The 14628-nt window shown below is 39.4% G+C and overlaps 1 pseudogene; it reads right to left on the reverse strand.

Annotated features, from left to right (window-relative positions):
- Positions 1 to 4289: 4289 nt before the first annotated feature.
- On the reverse strand, positions 4290 to 5660 carry LOC118832550 (annotated as a pseudogene).
- Positions 5661 to 14628: the final 8968 nt, after the last annotated feature.

The raw sequence follows: 14628 nt of genomic DNA on the forward strand, positions 1-14628 counted from the left end.
TTTCCCCATACAGCAAGTATCTTTTCCCAAAGAGTAAGTAATTAGCAATTTTCCTTTTCAAAATATACCCAGTTAAATTCTTGATAGGTTTTTACATTATGACAATAAACACTAATGACTTAATAATTTCACAGTAGCTAAATCAAAAGAAATTTTCAGCATGTCTCATACAATGGTTCCCCAGTTTCCATAATGTAAGGAAATTTATAAACACAATAACGACAGAAACAATATTATGGATATTTGAACCATAAAAGAATTTGGAGGCAAATTTAACTGGATGCAAACTAACATTAATTTATTTGAATGTATCTCTAAATCTTTTTACATAGAAATCCCTTCATTTTATCTCTCTTAGAATTTTACACTGATCATATCTAAAACCTGGTATAAAGTTATCAAAGATGGAGCAATTGCATTTAATTAAAGAGATAATAATATTAACAATAGTTAATTAACATTTATATAGTGTTTGCCATATGCCAACCACTCTGTTAAATACTTTACGATCATGTGATCCTTTCAATAATCCTGGGAGGTGGGTGCTATTATTTCATTTTCCCTTTTACAGATTGGTAAATTGAATAGAGGTGAAGTCACACAGTTATTATATTTCTGAGACTAAATTTTTTGACTCAGGTTTTCCTGAAAACACCCCTGCTTACATCTTCTCATTTCCATATTTCAATTACCCCTTCCTCCTTTCATCCTTATACTGTATCCTTTATTTAATAAATGTTTTTTAGTTTCCTCCCAGTTTGTCTGCATCAGATAGCATGAGAAAGGAATATTCTCATTTGTTAAGAGAATGGACAAAAGTTGTGAGTTGAAGATTTGAACCCAGGATATCCATGAGAAAGAGTCCAATTAAGTAAGACAGTGTTTGGGTTAATGGGGCCCATCCTTGGTGAGCCATATCTGTTCCAACAGTTTTTGATACACAGGAAAAAGGCCTTCTCAGAACAAAAGAAAAGGAGTCTGCCTTTAGATATGCTGATTATCAGGTGGCCAACATCTCCCCACTGTCCCCCCACAAGCAGTTTTATCTCTTACATTAGCCACCAGTATGACTTCAAATCATATTTCACATAATTTCTATGGAAACAAAATTCAATCATCCCCAGCTAATAATCCTTTCACTGTGGCCTTCATTGTCTGTACCTGGCCCCACCCTAGATCACCACTCTTTGATTCCATCTAGATCCCTTCCATGTGGCCAGGTCCCCGTGTTTGCCTGGGGCACTTGCCCCTTCTGGGTCCTTCTCTGTTACCTCCCAGTCAGCCCAGATGACTTGGCCACTCCTAGATCCTTCTCACAGACTTTCTGTATATAAGGTCCATCTTGCCCCTGACAATCCTTTCAGATTATTTGAACCCCAATAAGATCCAAAGCCTTAATTAATCAACCAAACTGCCTTGCTTTACTCTAAAAAATGCCCTTTCCTGTGTCAGCAACTTCAAAGACCAGATAAGATTGACAAGGGATATCTTTCCTGTGGGTAACCCAATGTCTGCAACAAGAACAGTGGGATTTCTCTTATCCAAAACAAAACTCCTGATGGAGTTCCGTTTGTTAAAAGGAAAATTCTTTGTTTGGGCTTTTCCCCAGATATTAAAAAGAGTTTATTAAAAGTACATCAAGGTAGCAACATATTGACAGGCTGATCACTATAGATGGAGCCAGCTTTTATTGATAACTTTCATAATGAGATAAAGACAGTATGTCCATATCAGCAAAAGGGGATGGGATATTGCATCTGAGCTCCTCCCCAAATGCCATTAGGTACTAGCTAACAGGTGGTAGGTGACCTAGTACTGGAGGGATAGTAGGAAATACAAAAGCTGCAGACTGGGTGAAGCTTCCTGCAACAGAGCCTTCATTAAAAGAGCCTCCCCAATAGTGACTTACAAGCAGGACTACAGTCATATGAAAAAATGTAAGTATGTAATGCCCAGCTGCTGCCTGAGAAGGTCCTGGTGCCCCTGGTAGTGTCTATTGTGGCAATGTGAGGTGGGGGGGGAGGGGCAGCCAGCCTCTGCCCTTGGTGACCCCACCCTTCTCTGTTCCAGTTGCAGAAATTTATTAGCTGTGGCAAGTTATCTTATCTCTGTTTGCCCCAGTTTCCTGATCTGTAAAGGGAAGAATATAATGGTATCCTCCCCCAGGATTGTTGTGGAGATGGAACTAATATAATGATTGCAAAGTGCCTAACACAGTGACTGGCATATGCTAAGCACTACATTATGATTGTATCTTTAATTGAATGTACTTGTTCTATACCTGATAATTCCAAAGTTGTTTTAAAATGTCAAAGGTAATAAGATCAATGATTTTTATATGTAATAATTTGGAAATGCAATTGATGTAATGTAAAGTTTATTGTTTGTGCTATTATTTTATTTCTAAATTCTCTTATATTGTGAAATTTGAGAGAGCATTTGTAACGGCAACCACACTGGCATACCTAGGATGGCTGCTAATACAGATTCTTAGATCTGCTTTACTAAGGAAATCAACTTAAAATGGGGTCAATGACCTTCTTTAATTATATAGAAAAAATACAAAGAGAAATAAAGACCAACAGATAGGGCTCTACTGCTTGAATCAAAGCTTTACATCCACGACTGAATCAAGAGAGCCTTTACCTCTGAGGAGTTGGGGAGCTCTGAACATACAGCCACTCAGAGTCTCAACCAGTGAATCACAACATCTTTCTTATTAGTGAGCACCCAAAGCAAAAGTGCATCTCTCAGAATATATACTCTTTAGGCTCAGTGCCTAACTAGAAATTAACAAAAGGTGTGTAAGTCTTCCTATAGGCAAGCAAGCTTCCCTTAATAGGCTCCATATGAGGCCTATTGATGGGTGGGGAAGATCTTATTCCCCATTAACCTTACATCATTGTAACAGAAATGCTGTTGTACAAAAAAAACTTTTAAAATTTGGATGCTGTTCACATGACTTGGGCTTTTAAAAGGATGTGATAAAAACAGATATTTGAAAATTGTTAAGATTTAATGAGGTACATTTTGTTATAAAGCAGATAATAATGATATATGATAGCAAATTTTCATTTGAAATTCTTGGCTATTATGAAAGTGTATAGAGTGGTTTAAAGATGTCACTTCAACATATTAACACTGTATGTCTGCAGCCCAGAATATGGGCAGTTTTAATTTATAAGTAAAGGATAAGTGAAATGTTAGCTGTTATGAAAACATTAGGAAAGACATTCAAGCCCTCAGTTGTGATTAGTGAAATTTTGCTATTTAAGGTAAAAATTCCTGGGACTGTAATTTACTATTGTTATGAGTCTTGATTACAGGGATAGTTGTCTGAATTTTCAAGAAGCCAATAATAGAAAATGGCATGTGCTGCTGTATGGGAACTGCTGTAGGTGGATGTCTGTGCCTGGGGAAAGTTTGGGGGATGACTTAGGCAAGGCCTAGGTAGGATCCTCCTGACTTTATTTCCCCATTGTGCTATTTCCTTTCTGAAAAGGAAATTTTCCCATCTGATTAATCTTGGGCCTTGTTTTTGATACCTTGTGACTACATGATTGGCTGTCAGATATGACTCATGCCTGGAATCAAACAGAGCTAAGGGAGTTTTCCTCCTCTGTTATGATATATGACATAATAACTACATTCTTGCCCCCCTTTTCTTCTTGCAAGGAAACCATGACTAGCAATGATACCTGGGACACACTTTCTTGATAGGTCCCCTCAAGAAACTAACCTCCTGGGCAACATCTCATCCTGGTTCAACTGGCTTCTCATGACATCTTGGCTTATAACCACCTCTCCTTTATTGGCCAGAAGGATAGGGGTTCTTTCAGATCCCCTCTCTTTGGACAAAAGGGGGAAACATCAAGATATAAGGAGATACCCTGTTTCCCAGAGTTAAAGCCCAGCAAGCGAGCTATGCCCTGAGCTTGGCATAACAACAATCTGTGCACACCTTCTGGATGATCTCAGCCACAGCAAAATCCCAGAATTGTTTCTGATCATGAAGCACTGCTATGAATCAAACTTGTCACTGTCAGGGCTACAGCTCACTGCACAGCCATTGATATAAGTATTAAGATCTCCCAACACTGCCTTGGGGCCCCAACTAGGGATGGGTCTCAGCACATGTATTCTTGGTTGCAAGCCATTTCCCTCACTTTGAGATTAAACTTCTGTTTGATTCCTGACTCTCCTGTCTCTACCCTACTCTGTTTGGCTCTGGCTACCCACAGGTTAGAGGTCGGTTCCATCCGGTTGACACTCTCTTAAATGGTTTTAGGCTAACTACCTCTGACAATCTGAGGTAAGAACATCTGAAAGACATCAATGAAATCTTCATAATTATGTACAGAGAAGTCTAAGATTTTGTCTTTTGGTTTAAATACAATGAGGGTTTTTTGGGTTTGGGGGTTGTTCTTTAGTTCCATTGCAATGTCATATGTTTTCTCTGTTTCTATGATTTCTTGGCACAGAAGATGCAAGTGAGTGCTGTCAACCTCAATTCCATTCTACATCATGTTTCAGGAAACCATTACTTTTGCAGATTGTTCACAGGAGAAGTTTGCTTCAGTGAAATGTTTAGCTTCTGAAATATCCTTTTTTCCCCAGAGGATTAAGACTTTTCCTTGAGCTTTAATATGGAGGTTTTGAAACATGTCAGTCAGTGTTTTTTGGACATCATGGGCCAGCTTATTATCTGTGAAATGAACATCGTGATGAGTCCCATTCTGGATTTCCCTCTGAAATGCTCTGTTAAAAGCTTCTTGAGCCACTTTCTTGTCCCCTGAATTACCTGTCTCGAAGTCTAAACACACATTGCTCATAGGATATGCCAAAGTACTTGTGATATGTACTTGATGCTCACTTTCTATTTGGTCCATAGTTTTAGCAAATAAATATTTAAAATATTCTTACAAATATGAAGAAATTGAGATAAAGTCCAACTCTTCTTTTGTTCTGTGTTTGGGGTTTGAGTGAATAATAGGACTGTCACAGTCATTTGACATAATTTGCTCAATTTCTCCTGCTGAGGCTGAGTGGGAAAAATCTTCTTTCTTGTCATTTCCTAGCATCCTCTGACTTAAGAATCAATACATTTTTTCAACATCTTCATAGTCACCAATCACTTTCTCGGGTCCATCATGGCCACCCTCTATTTTGAGATTTGGGCAGAGGTTAATAATTTTCTCCCTTTGTTCTTTGGAAAGCTTGAAGTTCAGCTGGGCCTTTACATGAATGAAGAAATTAGAGGAGCCAAGAGCATCTCCTTCATCTGAGTGCTTCTCATCTAAAAATTCCTTTTGAAGTGACTGAGTCTGAGAGGAAAGCTAACTTATCTCCAAAGGGTTGTTGGGTCTTCATTTGTTTCTCAGGAAATGTTCTCATGTGATGTATCACTGATGGCCACAGAGTGATCTCTCTTTGCAAACACACCATCCTTGGCTTGTCTTTTATAAAACTCTACCCAGAATGTGCTTTTGAGGGACCAGCTTTGACCCTACACTTACTCCTTTGACCTTCCACAGATTCTGGAAATACTTTTGCAACTTCCTCTCCTTTCTAAGGCAGCTCTCAGACACCCAGACCAGGACCTGGCACAGTGGGCTGTGGGCCTCACTGCCAGTGGTAATCAGGGCAGGGTAGGATCTCATGAGTTGAAGAGCCAGGGCTGTGACATTTGTTCACCATACTCTGGAGGGGGAAACTGAGGAGCAGAGAGGGAGAACAGCTCACCATCCCCACTTCTCTGCCCAGACCATAACTTAATAAAAATAGTAATTGGTTCAGACAGCACATACACAATCAAATGGCAACTTAACAATGAAATCCTAAGTAATGAGAAGTTCAAAGAATGATTTTTTTAAAAAAACAAGTAATTATTTGAAAGAACGATGATGAAGAAGATGAGGATGAAACAACAATATATGACAATTTCCAGGAGGCAGATAAAGTAGTCCCAAGGAGGAAACACACACACACACATATGTATCTGTGTATGTAGATGTATATCCTTACAAACATACATTAATATTGTCATTAACAGTTCAGACACTATCTTGGGAAAGCTAAGAGTTCAGTCATGGATGTAGGCTATGGAGAGACTTACTGGCACCTGGCTAGGAGATGACCCATGAATTTTTGGCTGGAATCATGACTAGCATGGTTGTTACTTCTCCTTCCTCAAGTCTTGTAGCCATAGCTGGTTTACATATGTTCTTAGACATAGGCTTCTGAAGTTAGTTTGTATATTCATCTATCTTTGACTCTAGCCCCAGCTTTGCCTATTTCTCTCAGTATATGTAGAAGTGTTTATGAAGCATCTATGTGTGTACACACACATTTCCTGTTATTTTTTAGCACCAAGTAATTGTTTGTGCCTACCTGACTGTCCAGAGCAAAGTGGGAAAGAAGCCCACCTTTGCTGCTTGGCCTAGAGATCATAACACAAGCCTTGTAAAGAATTGGCAGGAGGGTCAGTAGCTCGGGATTGAGAGTATCCTTGGAGACAGACCAGTCATCATGCAACTAGAGATTTGAATCAGCCTCTAGTGAGGTTATATTGAAAGAGTTGGATGACAAAGGTGGGCCACCTGCCTTGATCTGGACCTTTCATACTCCAAAGGGTGTGAGACCCATGTCTCACTCCACATTCGTTGAACAAACATGCATTTTACCCCAGGGACAAGAATCCTGGGACCCAGTGGTAGCTCTTGACCAATGTTCCTGGGTAGCCTTTCCTTTCTGCATCCACTGCATGATTTAAATCTTTAGTCTGTTACAGGGACTTACTGAGCCAAACCATCTAGCAGAAGTCAGTTTTACTATGGCTAATGTTTATTTTATTCATTTATTACTAAAAATCTCTGGGAGGGCCTCATTCCAGGGTGGCATTAATTAGGTATAAAGATTCATAGATCATTGAGGTTGTATGCCTTTGTCCTTGGTCTGAGTTCCACTTCCAGGAGGCTCGTGCACTCCACAAAGAGAAGCTGCTATCCCCATCACAAGCTCTGCAAGCTTGGCCAAGTTTCATTCTAGCTCTGCCATTTTATGACTTATGACCCTCCCAAATCTGACATCCACTATTACAAGGTCCTTTACATCTCTGTCCCTCTAAGTTCTAGGACCTAAGGGCCCTCTCAGCTCTGATATTCTATGATCTAAGCACATTCCCAGCCCTGATACTCTATGATCTCTTTCCTAAGTGTAAAACCTTGACACAATATTCAGCTTTTCAAAAGTTTAGGGGTAATGTAATGGCCCCGAAGATCCATAGGCTTACCTTCTGTCTTACTTAGGGAGTTAATGTGAGACAAGAAGCCATGAGTTCAACCACCGTCTCTTTAGGCCTTGCCTTTACCACCATGCCTTTACTCACACAGGCCCCCATGCTTGGCATCCTTTATCCCACATCTGCATTGGCTGAAGTCCCTTCTCTCCCTCAAGCCCCAGAGCAGCTGAGGAATCCTCAAATTTCCCTTGACACTCTGCATCTCCCCTTTGCTAATCCCACAGGCTAATAGCAGTTGATTTTTTCTATAGGCTTTGAAGCTTAGAGTAATTTTATTTGCATAGTCATTGGAGTTTTAGCTTGGATCATCCTGGTCCTCACTCCACTCCATTTCTACCCCCCACTTACAACACCCATAGTCTAAGGTCATTAAAGGCAGGGAATTAAAAACAATTCAGTGTTTTATGTTTGGATTATGAGCTTAGCAGCATCCACAAACTCAAGAACACAAAGAAGGAAAAAACAGGATCATATGTGACACACAAAACTTCTGTTTCACATAGGTTTAAAGTGTATATTAAAGGAGTTATGACCAAATCATTCACTTTGTTCCTATGCCCTCTTCTGAATTTTTGGTCTTTTCTTGTTTATTTTTTCTCCCCTTTTTTGCATCTCTGTCATGTCCCACTAACTCACTCACCTTCCCCCACTCCAAGACTATGCTATCTTCTTTATATTATTCCCAGCAGGAAGCACCAAGAGCCCTGTCAGCCCCCAGTAGGGATTAGTGAATACTTCCTGAATTGACTTCAAAAGTCTGGGTTGAGAGTGGAGACCATAGGCCTCACAGCTGGAAGGGGTCTCAGAGATCACCTAGGACAACATCCTTCACTCCCCCATTGTATAGAGGAGAAGGGAAGGCCTAAGAAGGGAGCCTTATTTGCCCAAGCTCACCCAGGCATCCTAGCCTATGAGGTAGGAGCCAGGTCCTTTGACTTCCAGACCGGGGCTCTTCCCATTACACCACTAGGTGCCTATGCTGGCTCAGGCCCCAAGAGCCCAGTTCCCCTTTGCTAAGCTCACTACTGCTCTCAGTCCAGGTTATCCACCTCCTCAGCCTCTCAGCATCCCCCCAAAAATCCTCTAGGCTCCCTGTCAGACAGCTCCTCCCCATCCTGGGTGCCTGAAATCCTTCACAAGCAAACTGAGGGAAACCTTCCCCAACTGCAATGCATGGAGGGAGGAGGGGGTGCCAGGTATGAGAATTTTAGGATGTCAAAGCTGGAAGAAACCTTGGAGATCATTGAGTACAATCTCATTATTTCCTTTCTGCAAGTGATTTTTATTAAAAACCAAATCAAATAAGACACTTGCTCTTGAATGGTACATTGAAGGAATTTATACATACATGTATATATATATATATACATATATACATATATGTATGTATGGCAAAAGTATACAAATGGTTTTTTTCTGTCCTATTTTGTATATGGAAATATTCCTTTTTTCTGGATATGAAATTAAGAATAAAGCAAAATAAAATGTAAATGTTTATAAAGGGGAGGAAACTGCTTAAATGTTTCAGTTGGGCTACTTTTCTTTTGGAAATCTTGGCAAATGTCATTGAAATCAGTTCAGGGATGTGCTGGAGCTAGATAATACCAGCTGGAGAGAGCCAATTGTGAAATTTTCATTGCAAGCATTTACATCACAGAAATTGGCAATCAAGACTTAATTTATTTTATGTATTACTATATGTTCCTTGTCTAGACTTATATGTTATTATATTATTAGGTTATTATATGTCAATTAATAAAAATAATGTTATATGTTATCTAGACTACAGAAAGTGATGGAAAAATGTTAATAGTTTAGATTAAACTTAAAAGCATGTCGTGAACACTTTTTTTTGGAAAGCTAGCTGTTAAACATTTACTAGTATGGGTTAATCAGATTCCTGGAATGTCAGAGCTGGATAAAGTCCTTGAGGATCAAACACCTCCATCAACCTGTGAAAGATAAAGATAGTTTGACCTTGACACGGGAAGGGACCAGTCAAAGGTCCCACAGGTAGTGGGTGCCAGAGGGTGCACTAGACCACAGATATCCTGGTTCTTCATCTAGTGCTCTTTCTGGAACTTCCATGCAGCCTCTTCTTTAAGAGTTTTGAAAGGTCTTGTATCACTGATGAAAATTCTTATTATGAAGAAAAAAGTTAGTGGTCCTAGGAGGGCATTTTGTAATCCTGAGTTGTACCCAAATACATCCAGGATCTGTATTTTATCTGTGAAGGTGTATTCACCTCCACCTCTTTAGATCAAAATCTTCCACAGATTAGCCAGTGGTGTCCAAAGAGATGTTCTGACCGTGAAATCCATTCCTCTGCAGACCCTCAAGGGGGAACATGATTGCGAAGGTTGTGGTGACGATCTTCTTGAGATTTGCTAGACTAGTGCACAGACTTCAGACACCGAGTTCATCACATACACTTCCCTGGAAGCCTTTTGGGCTTGCTAAACCCTGGCACAAGGTGTGCCAGAGAACTTTCCATCTCTTCTACCCCTCCCCATCAGGCACCAGGAAGACACTGTGTAAATGCAGAAGTTTACACACATATCACCAAACATAGATTGCCCTTCTATGGGATGTGGCAAAGCTTTGCACATGGCAGTCATTCAGAGATCCTTCTAAGTAGCCAATCAACACTCCTGTACTGTGTACCTGAAGGAAAGCTCACTAACCTCAGGGACACAGAAAACTCAAAGCAGCCCTTCATGAAAGTGCCTTAATGTTTTCTATTCTGTAATGGATCTTTGCTTTTCTTTTCTAATCTTCCTATTAAAAAAGTTATAGGTCGTACCCCAGTGCTTCAAACATCTCTGTAAGACTCCAGGTTTCAGAGCAGGAGTCAAACTGCCTTAGTAGAAATCATAAGTCTGGGGAGGGTGGGTGGTAGAGCCAAGATGGTGGCTGGACAACAGGGACTCACTGAAGCTCTCCCTCAACTCACTCCAAATGCCTGTAAAATGACTCTGAACAAATTCTAGAACTACAGAACCCACAAAATAACAAAGGGAAACAAGTCTCCAGCCTAAGATAGACTGGATGGTCTCTGAGAAGTGTCTATTGCACTGTGCTGGTAGCAGAGCTCAGCCCAGTGTGGGCCACACCAGGGCAGAGGAGATCAGGTGAACAGGCCTCACAGAATCACTGAGGTGTAGCAGTTACCAGACTTGTCAACCAACAAACACCAAAGACCGCTGAGCAAGTCAGTGGGAAAACTGCTGGATCGGGGCAAGAGAAATGCATGGTCTGGCCCCAGCGCTGGGGGTAGCAGAGGTGGTGCAGTGTGATGGCAGCCACAGGAAGCTCCTGCAGCTGCGTCCAGAGCTCCAGAGGAGGCTTCTTCCAACCCCAGGCCCACCCAGTGGGAGGAATCAAGCAGTGGATCAGAGTGGGAGTGCAGGGAGTGCTTTCCTGGTGCAGAGACAGGATTCTCTTGCTTTGCCTTGCTTGGATGTGGGTCATGGTCCTGGGTGGTGGTTCTTGAGGGAGGTGTGACAGAGCTTGCTGTGTAGAAGTAGCTCTGAAAACAGCAGTGCAAGGCCCCTAAAGCTTGGGACAAAGTACTATTAACTCTACAAGCAGTCATACCCTGACGAAAAGCCCAAGGGTCAAGTAGTTGGCTTGGAACATGACCAGGCAGTGAAAAATGACTCAGACTCAGAGTACAGAATTTTTTTTGCTGACAAAGAAGATCAAAACATACAATCAGAAGAAGTCAGCAAAGTCAAAGAGCCTACATCCAAAGCCTCCAAGAAAAAATATGAATTGGTTTCAGGACATAGAAGAGCTCAAGAAGGATTTGGAAAAGCAAGTAAGAGAAGTAGAGGAGAAATTGGGAAAAGAAATGAGAGTGATGCAAGAAAATCATGAAAAACAAGTCAACAACTTGCTAAAGGACACCCCCAAAATACTGAAGAAAATGACATCTTAAAAATAGACTAACCCAAATGGCAAAAGAGCTCCAAAAAGCCAATGAGGAGAAGAATACCTTAAAAGGCAGAATTAACAAAAAAGGAAAAGGAGGTCCAAAAGACAACCGAAGAAAATACCACCTTAAAAATTAGATTGGAGCAACTGGAAGCTAGTGATTTTATGAGAAATCAAGAAATTATAAAACAAAACCAAAAGAATGAAAAAATGGAAGACAATGTGAAATATCTCATTGGAAAAACCAATGACCTGGAGAATAGATGCAGGAGAGATAATTTAAAAATTATTGGAATACCTGAAAGCCGTGATCAAAAAAAGAGTCTAGACATCACTTTCAAGAAATTATCAGGGAAAACTGCCTTGATATTCTAGAACCAGAGGGTAAAATAGAAATCGAAAGAATCCACTGATTGCCTCCTAAAAAAGATCCCCAAAAGAAAACTCCTAGGAATATTGTCACCAAATTCCAGAGTTCCCAGGTCAAGGAGAAAATATTGCAAGCATCCAGAAAGAAACAATTTTAGTATTGTGGAAACACAATCAGAATTACACAAGATCTGGCAGCTTCTACAATAAGGGACTGAAGGGCTTGGAATATGATATTCTGGAGGTCAAAGGAGCTAGGATTAAAACCAAGAATTGCCTACCTAGCAAAACTGAGTATAATACTTCAAGGCAAAATATGGATTTTCAATAAAATAGAGGACTTTCAAGATTTCTCAATGAAAATACCAGAGCTGAATAGAAAATTTGACTTTCAAATACAAGCAACAAGAGGAGCATGAAAAGGTAAACAGCAGAGAGAAATCATAAGGGACTTACTAAAATTGAACCATTTTGCTTACATTCATACATGGAAAGATATTTATAACTCATGAGACCTTTCTCAGTATTAGGGTAGTTGAAGGGAATATATATAAAATTAAGGGGTGAGAGAGGAATATATTGGGAGGAGAAAGGGAGAGATAGAATGGGGTAAATTATCTCACATAAAAGTGGCAAGAAAAAGCAGTTCTATTGGAAGGGAAGAGGTGGCAGGTGAAAGGGAATGAGTGAATCTTCCTCTCATTGGATTTGACTTAAGGAGGAAATAACATATATACTCAATGGGGTAACTTACCCCATAGGAAAGTAGGGGGGAAGGGGATCAGAGAGGGGGGATGATAGAAGGGAGGGCAGATTGGGGGAGGAGGTAATCAAAAGCAAACATTTTTGAAAAGGGACAGGGTCAAAGGAGAAAACTGAGTAAAGGGGGAGAGGATAGGATGGAAAGAAATATAGTTAATATTTCACAACATGAGTACTATGGAAGTGTTTTGCATAGTGATACATACGTAGCCTATGTTGAATTGCTTGCCCTCCCAAGGAGGGTGTGTGGGGAGGGAAAAGGGAGAGAATTTGGAACTCAAAGTTCTAAAAACAAATGCTCAAAATAGTTGTTTTTACATGCAACTGGGAAATAAGATATGCAGGTAGTGGGGTATAGAAATCTATCTTTCCCTACAAGAAAGTAAGGGGAAAGGGGATGGCAGGGGGAGTGGGGTGACAGAAAGGAGGGCAGATTGGAGAAAGGGGCATTTAATAATATATGCCATCTTGGAATGGGAGGGAGGGTAGAAATGGGAAAAAAATTGTAACTCAAAATCTTGTGGAAATCAATGTTGAAAACTAAAAATATTAAATAAATAAATTAATTTAAAAAAAAAGAAATCATGGGTCTAGTTCAACCACATCCATACCTATAATAATTCCCTTTGTCATAGCACTTTCACATTTCTAAAGTTCTGGCTTCAAGACAGTTATGTAAAATCATTAGTGCAAATACCATTTTCCTATCTTCAAATATGAGCAAACTGGGTCCCTGAGAAGGGAAGAGATTTGCCTAAGGACATGTTCAAGGTGAAGGAGATAGAGAAAGCAGTGACTTCATGGGACAAGTATTAAAACACAGTGAAAAGATGTCAAAAAGCAAAAGAAAATATAAGGTTCATATTGTCAAAAGCAAACTGGACTGGACTGAACTGAACTGGAAATTTAAAGAGAAGGAAAGTGAACAGTTTAAAGCTGGTGACTAGAGAATGAGGTGCAATCTTGGTTCCAAGAAACATACACTGTCAGGTGACCTATTAGAGGATGACTGTGAGTTTTCAGTCCTGGCTGGCTTGAAGGGTTATGCTATCCCTGGCAAGAATAAAGAAATTCGCAAATTGAAAATCTCCAATTAAATACCAAATTAGAAATACTGAAAATCAAAGGAGAGATTGAAATCAGAAAAACTATTAAATTAATAAATAAAACTAAGAGCTGGTTTTATGAAAAAAAATGATAAAATTGATAAACCTTTGGTCAATTTGATTAAAAAAAGAAGAAAACCAAATTACCAATATCAAAAATGAACAGTAATCCTACAACATATTGTTTACAAGAAACATATCTGAAACAGAGGGATAAACACAGGGTAAAGGTAAAAGGCTGGAGTAGAATATATTTTGCTTCAGCTAAAGTAAAAAAAGCAGGGGTAGCAATCCTAATCTCAGACAAAGCAAAAACAAAGATAGATCTACATCCTGCTAAAAGGCACCATAAACAATGAAACAATATCATTATTTAACATATATATAACAAGTGGTATAACATGCAAATTCTTAGAGGAGAAGTTAAGGGAGTTACAGGAAGAAATAGAAAGCAAAACTATAATAATGGGGGACCTCAACCTCCCCCTCTCTGAACTTGATAAATCTAACCTCAAAATAAACAAGAAAGAAGTTAAGGAGGTGAATAGAATTTTAGAAAAGGCAGATATGATAGACCTCTTCAGAAAACTGAATGGGGATAAAAAGGAACATACTTTTTTTCTGAGCAGTACATGGCAGATACTCAAAACCTGACCATGTACTATGGCATAAAAATGTCACAATCAAGGGAAGAAAGGCAGAAGTATTCAAAGCATCTTTTTCAGAGCATGATGCAATAAAAATTATTTGTAATAAAGGACCATGGAAAATAAACTAAAAATTAATTGGAAAGTAAATAATCTAATCCTATATAATGAGTGGGCCAAAGAACAAATCATAGAAACAACTTCATTCAATAATAACTTCATTCAAGAGAATGACAATAATGAGACAACATACCAAAACTTATGGGACAGAGCAAAAGCAGTTCTTAGGGGAAGTTTTACATCTCTAAATGCTTACATGAATAAAATAGATAAAAGAGGAGATCAATGAATTGGGCATGCAACTGAAAAAGCCAGAAAAAGAACAAATTGAAAATCCCCAATTAAATACCAAATTAGAAATACTGAAAATCAAAGGGGAGATTAATAAAGTTGAAACCAAGAAAACTATTAAATTAATAAATAAAACTAAGAGCTGGTTTTATTAAAA

This window comes from Trichosurus vulpecula, chromosome X (genome assembly GCF_011100635.1).
Source record: "Trichosurus vulpecula isolate mTriVul1 chromosome X, mTriVul1.pri, whole genome shotgun sequence".
Taxonomy (NCBI): domain Eukaryota; kingdom Metazoa; phylum Chordata; class Mammalia; order Diprotodontia; family Phalangeridae; genus Trichosurus; species Trichosurus vulpecula.